The sequence below is a fragment of the Mytilus californianus genome, unplaced genomic scaffold (assembly GCF_021869535.1).
Source record: "Mytilus californianus isolate M0D057914Y unplaced genomic scaffold, xbMytCali1.0.p SCAF_5, whole genome shotgun sequence".
Lineage (NCBI taxonomy): Eukaryota > Metazoa > Mollusca > Bivalvia > Mytilida > Mytilidae > Mytilus > Mytilus californianus.
This window is the reverse complement of record NW_026262701.1, coordinates 67,425,086-67,431,785: the sequence shown is the minus strand read 5'-3', so window position 1 is coordinate 67,431,785 and position 6,700 is coordinate 67,425,086.

Genomic DNA, 6,700 nt, shown 5'->3' with positions numbered 1-6,700 from the left:
TTTATTTCTATTTTTGCTCAAGATGCTATCTCTTAATGACGAAGAAGCCTTTGTCCATGTTTAATAATTCTATGAGGGTTTGACAAAGTTATTGGTGTCTTAAAAAAAATGATAATCCATGACTGGATCTAAACATCAAATGCAAATAAAAAGTATTTCATTTATCAATAAGAAACGAAAAATTAAGATAAAAAAATACAAAGTTTTGCTCTAGTTGCTTTCGCTTGACTGCTTGATACAGCAATTAATGTCTAAGATAAAGATAAAATATTGTTTTCATTGTGTTGCTGTCCTGCCACAATAGCATATAACAAACATTTCCTTTTATCCATACAAAAATTCTTTCTACTGCTCAGCATTCTTACTGGAATTTAGTTTCCTCTCGTCTCATATAAATTATTTTTGAAAGTTTGTAATAAAAGGTATTTAACTAATTGCACACTTAATAAAAATCTTGAGTTAACAATGTGGATGTATACAACGTTTTAAATACGAATCCGTTTTAAAGTAGAAAACAATTATATGATTTGGATACAAAGAGAATTTAAACAAGAGTCTAATTTAATAACCTTGTATGAATAATCAAAACAAATTGCTTAATCGTTATTGAAACAACTTTAATAATTTTTAATTTTTTTTACATATCATTTATTATCAAAATAACTTTTGAATCTCACATGTGTAAAGTATATTCGCATGTTTGACTTTTCCAGGTTAGTCATTTCGGGACAAAATGTCTGTATTGCATGTTTCAGACCGGGAGCATACAGATAAATTCGAGGTCAGTTGGTCAGTGGTACATATAAATCATTTTGATTTCCACGCCTTTTATCTGCTTAACGATTGATTTCATTTCTCTGTTAAATCAGGTCTAATAATAAAACTATTTCTAGGAATGTTACTTAAATTTGCAAATACTATTGTGAAGAGTAAAAGGATGATGTGGAGGCATATTAATGGCACTAATGCGTCACTACTACGATTTCTCCCTGGTTCAATCATCCTGTCAGGAATTCTCCATGTCTGTATCTACATTTAGTATTTTTTATCTTCTTTTAAACCTTCATTCCCGTCATTCGGTTAATCGGGTATGATTACGTTTATCTCGTTCAACTAAGTTTACAACATAGTGAGGTCCGTTGAGGTTGGTTTTATACAGAAAACCACAATCAAAATGAAATTCCTCCGATGATTAAGTATCAAAGCTCTTCGATAAAAAATTATCTATGCAAAACGTTTAACTCTGTCAACGAACCAATGTCACATGAATTTAACGACCTGCTAAAGATATCAACTAACCGGAATCTTTTGGTTATATTGTTGTTTTTTCATATTCATATCTCTTCAAATTGAATGACTGAGGGGATTTTGTTTGGAATCAAATTCTTTCGGTGTTTACAATGTTGTCGATCAAATTTATCACAAAAGCGACTTGAACACAAGTCATATGATGTCGACTTGACCCCCAACTCTCAGCCTACCACTACCCCCAAACACTTACCTCAATCATAATCCTAACACTAATATGTGACTATGTATTCTGAAAGTTTTATTAATATTTTAACAGCAACATTTTCCCTTGTATTCCATAGACTTTTAAAGTCACCAAACGTAAATGTGGTGGGGAGACAAATGTTCCTCAAAAGCAAGGTCATATTGTGTTTTTGGTATATCAATGAAAATAATCAATAAAAAAAAACCATTTGTATTTGGATTATGTAACGGGTTGATATCAAATTGTACGAATATGAATTTCAGTTTCTTAAAGAAGAGCTAATGAAAAATCTGAATTGGGATAAGTACTATCTGTCATTAACTATATTATATCAGTATTCAACTGGTCTACTTATCTTCCTGGATTCATGAAATCATCTACTAATCCTTAGTCTTTATAAATAAACTAATCATAGATACCAGGATTAACATTTTGTACGCCAGACGTGCGTTTCGTCTACAAAAGACTCATCAGTGACGCTCGAATCAAAAAAGTTTAAAGGGCCAAATAAAGTAAAAAATAGAGCACCGATGACCCAAATTCCGAAAGGTTTTGTCAAAATATAGCTACGGTAATCTGTTCCTGGTTAAATAATCCTTAGTATTTCGAAAACAGTTAATTTATAAATATGACCATATCAATGATAATTCATGTTAACACAGAAGTGCTGAATACTGGACTATAATTGATAGTCTTCAACAGATTCGTTGATTGATTGTTTATTTGCTCGACCAGTAGTGACATATTGGGACAAGTGAAAATTTAGTAATGCATCGATAAGGTAGTTTATGCAAATGAGGGTATCGGATAAAAGGTTGGAGCAAACGAGGCTGTATGTTGAGTAAGTCTTTTATGTTGTAATATCAAATATGTTTTCCGTGACTTTCTCATATGCCAAGAGAGTTACTCTCTTATGAAAGGGTGCATCGAATTTAACGTCCCCACTTCCAGCGGACGACATTTTTATGAATTGAGTTTAGACAAAGAAAAGACAAACAATGCCGCTGCTAATGTTTATTATTCAGAAACAGTAAAATATATAATAAGTTGAAATAAATGGCGAAAGAAAGTGAACTGAAAAAAGAAAGAGCAACCAAAAATTTACAAGGCCCCAGTGCCACGTTCCTTCAATGTGAAACGAGGAAATAACAAATCAAAACAGTTCCTATTCATGTGCAAAATAAAGATAACAGGACAAAACAGAATATATTCATGTATCAAACAAAAACAAACAATATTAGGAAAAGACAGTGCCTATTCATGCGTCAAATAAGATAAAATTAACAGGACAAAAAAGTGTCTATTCGCGTGTCATATCAAGAATATAACACAAAGGATTGTGTTAATCTTGAGCAAGTCAGACTCAAGGTAGAACAAGAGAGATTTTAAATTCTCGAAAGCATGTACATGTTGAGAAAGAACAATTGGCAATTGAGAAAGAAAGACTGACTGTTAAAGCTAACATTGACAAGAAACTAAGAAAGGTTGATGTGTGTTTCATCTAGGCGTCAAGGTGTCAAGAAAAAACACAGCAGACAAACAAACAGTGTAATCTTAGTGAGCAAAAAAAAAATATGATAGCGACAACTATAATTATAAAGTTAGTTTCTATTATATCCTACAGTGATAAGCGTTTTTATTGTTTTACCATTTTTGAAAGAAGTGGAAATTTTGTTTTTAACATTTGTTTGCCTTATTTTTATCTCGCCTGGCCTGAGGCGATGTCGCCGAAAAAAAATAAGTAAGCGTTGGAACAAACGAAAATGAATTGAATTAGAGATTAAACAATTGTACATTGTTGGAATGTGAATGTGAAAATGGTTCGTTTTGCAGATTCGTTATTCATGTACATGACATTTGAGTGTTTTTGCATTCTTTTTTATACTGGCGTCCAAAGATTAACTTTAATCAGGAACATTCAAACCAAAAGACTTGAAAGCCAAGAGTGTATAAGTACCAGCTGGAAACAAGAAGAGCTTAATGGCAAAAATTTTTTTTTTTTTAAATAGCCATATCCATTTAATGTCATCTTCGCCTTAGGAAGTTGGAATCTTTGATTCTTAATAATTACTAGATTTATTTGCGAAGTAATTTAAGAAAGGCATGTTTTGAATTATTTTAGAATCGAAGCACTAGCTACTGAGCTGATGATACACTCGAATATTACACTTCACCAGCTGTGCTATTAGCCAAGTGTCAGAAAATGAAAATAGCAGTTTTATACATTTGCTGCGTCCGATTGCTCATACCCCAAAATTTGGAAAGTCATTTGTATAAGAACCTGAACACATGAAGACCAAAAATGAACATAAAAGGAATAGCCAAATATATTTATGTTCAACTTTGCCTGAAGGCATTGGAATCTACAATTCTTAACTATTTCTGCATTTAACATCGGATAATTCGAGAAAGTTATGTTATAAATCTGTCAGTACCGAAGCACTGACTTCTGAGCTAATTATACCATCGAGGAATTACAGACCATTATAGTGGTATCGATCCAGAGGCGGAGAACGAAAATAACTCTTTAGGTATTTGTTGCGTCCGAATCGCATTTCTAGATTTACCTTCATCAGGATCGCTCATACCCCAAAATTTAAAAAGTCATTTGTGTAAGACCCTGAACAGCTGAAGAGCAAAAATGGACTTAAAAGGAATAGCCAAATTCAAGAATGCTCAACTTTGCCTGAAGGCATTGGAATCTAAGTTTCTTAACAATTTCTGCATTTAACATTGGAGAATTTAAAACAGTTATGTTACAAATCTGTCAGTACCGAAGCACTTACTTTTGAGCTAATGATACCATCTAGGACTTACAGTCTACCAGAGTGGTATCGAACCAGTGGTAGAAAACAAAAATAACTTTTAATGAATTCGGTACGTCCGAAACCCTGTTCTTGATAAACCTTTATCAGGAACACCCAAAACCCAAACAATTAAAAGTCAAAGACAACCAATGGCGAGGTGACTTTGACAAGAACTTGAATATGTTCACCATTCTTGCAATTTCAAGGAAAAAGATAGTGGATATTTATTCTTTTTACATGTATCAATGTTGTCATTTTACTTAAGAATAAGTTTGATTGTCTTCGTACTGTTATGGTATTTTCCCTTTCTCGAAACAGAATACAGAAAGTATGCAGGAGAATTAATTGCAATTAATTCTGTACTCAAATTTTTGCAGTAGTTTGTATTTGCCAAAATGAGTATACTTCATTCAAACAACATGCAAGTGTGTTATGATATTCCTTCAGATCCCTTTTGACTGTTTATTAGCATGAAATAAAACTAATTTTGTCCGTTTTATGTAAGAATTCATGCGAAAGATTAAAATTTCATGAAATTTATATACAGAAAAAATCCTACGTGAATATCAAATTTAGACCACAACAGTATGAAGTTTAACCGTGAAATATAAATAATAAATGTATATTTCACTTAAGTGATAATCAAATGATATGAAATATAATTTGAATGCTGAATATTTGAATTCCAATATGTATTAGGAGGATTCGGATTCTATTGTACTTTAACATAACTTCTGTTACTGGCTGCTATCAACAACAGTTCATTAAACTAAATTACTAAAAAAATAATAATAAAAATAAAAAAATGAACAATACTAAATAATTTATCATGAAAAGTAACAATGATATCCACGAAAATTATGTTTGAGATTATATAGATAATTGTTTTTTAATGGATAAATAAATATAAAAAAAGAAAATAAACAAATTAGATAAATAAAAAAGTAAACAAATATATTCGTAAATCGATAAATATAAGAAAATAATTGATAGAATTAATAAGATAAATGAGATATATAGAATAAATTAAATAAATGAAGCAAATAATAACTATATAAATATATTGAGTTGTCAATTTCTATTTTAGAGACAACTACAACGACAATACTTTATTCTCTAAAAACCAATACAATCAAAGGTACAGAGAATGACATGCAAAAACAGAACTGTCAGAATCTGTTCTATGTTAGAACTGTCTAAAATTATTCTATTGTAGAACTGGCAGAATCTGTTCTAGGTTAGAAATGTCAAAACTGTTCTAGTTCTAGACATGTTCTAGAGTAGAACCGCTTCTGTCAGAAACTCTCCTTAAGATGTCAGAACTGTTGTAAACAATGTTGTAGAGCAGTTCTCCTGACCGTTCCTGACCGACTTTAAGAGGGCTTAAAACTGATCTCATCTGTATATATTATGAAATCGTGTCGTCCTACATTCTGATGCCCGTGCCTATAATTCATAGAAGGTTTCATATGGCAGCGTAATACACAGTATAAGAAGACACGATCTTGTATAATGCCTAGTACAAACTACAAATGTAAATGTAGAAAAACAAACAAAAATATTTTAGACATGCTTCAAACTTTCAATTAGCGAATCTGTGTTCATCCCAAAATTACCAGAGACAATAATTGAACATCACCAGTACAATTATAACCGTTAACAAAGTCTGCCAAAGTTAAAGATTTGAAAAACAACTCCTAAACTTGTTAACTTTATCAATTATATTACTGTAATAACCACTTTTCAGTTACTTCCTGCAGAAGAAATCGTACTTCCATCATCAATCCCTATATTTGTTATCTAATTTTTAAAAGATATGACCAATGTATGATATATTTATTCCTGTTGTAAAATTTTTTTAGCAATGAAAGTACGTTCATTAACGTCTGAGATGTCACTGCAAAAAAAAACGCATATCGAACCAGAGATTGCCATGAAAATATCAAGATATCAAGGTTTTATAGACACCAGCCACTGTTCGTGTTTGATTTAGTAAGTGTAAATAAATTTATTCGTATATTTAGAAAATCTGGATTGTTTACAGATAAGATACTGTCAATATATATATGCAGGCATTGTAAAAATAAAGTATCTATCAAGTTGTGTTTTGTAAGGTCTTTATGAATGTTTGCATAAATTTTGATTCATAACAGTAAAGAACAAATCTGCAAAAAGCGGGGTGCAGTTAGTTCCCATCGAAAATCCAATCACTTGCGATGCATTTTATCTCCAAAACGAATATAAATAATGACAAGCAAAATATTGGCTTAGTAAGAGACGCATACCTTGTAGACGCACCCGGTCTTCTTTAGAGTGTATGTGATTCCCTCAGGGTGTTGGTTCTACTATGTGTAGTCAAACGGATTAACTTGTCTGGACATCGGTATACTACTGTTGC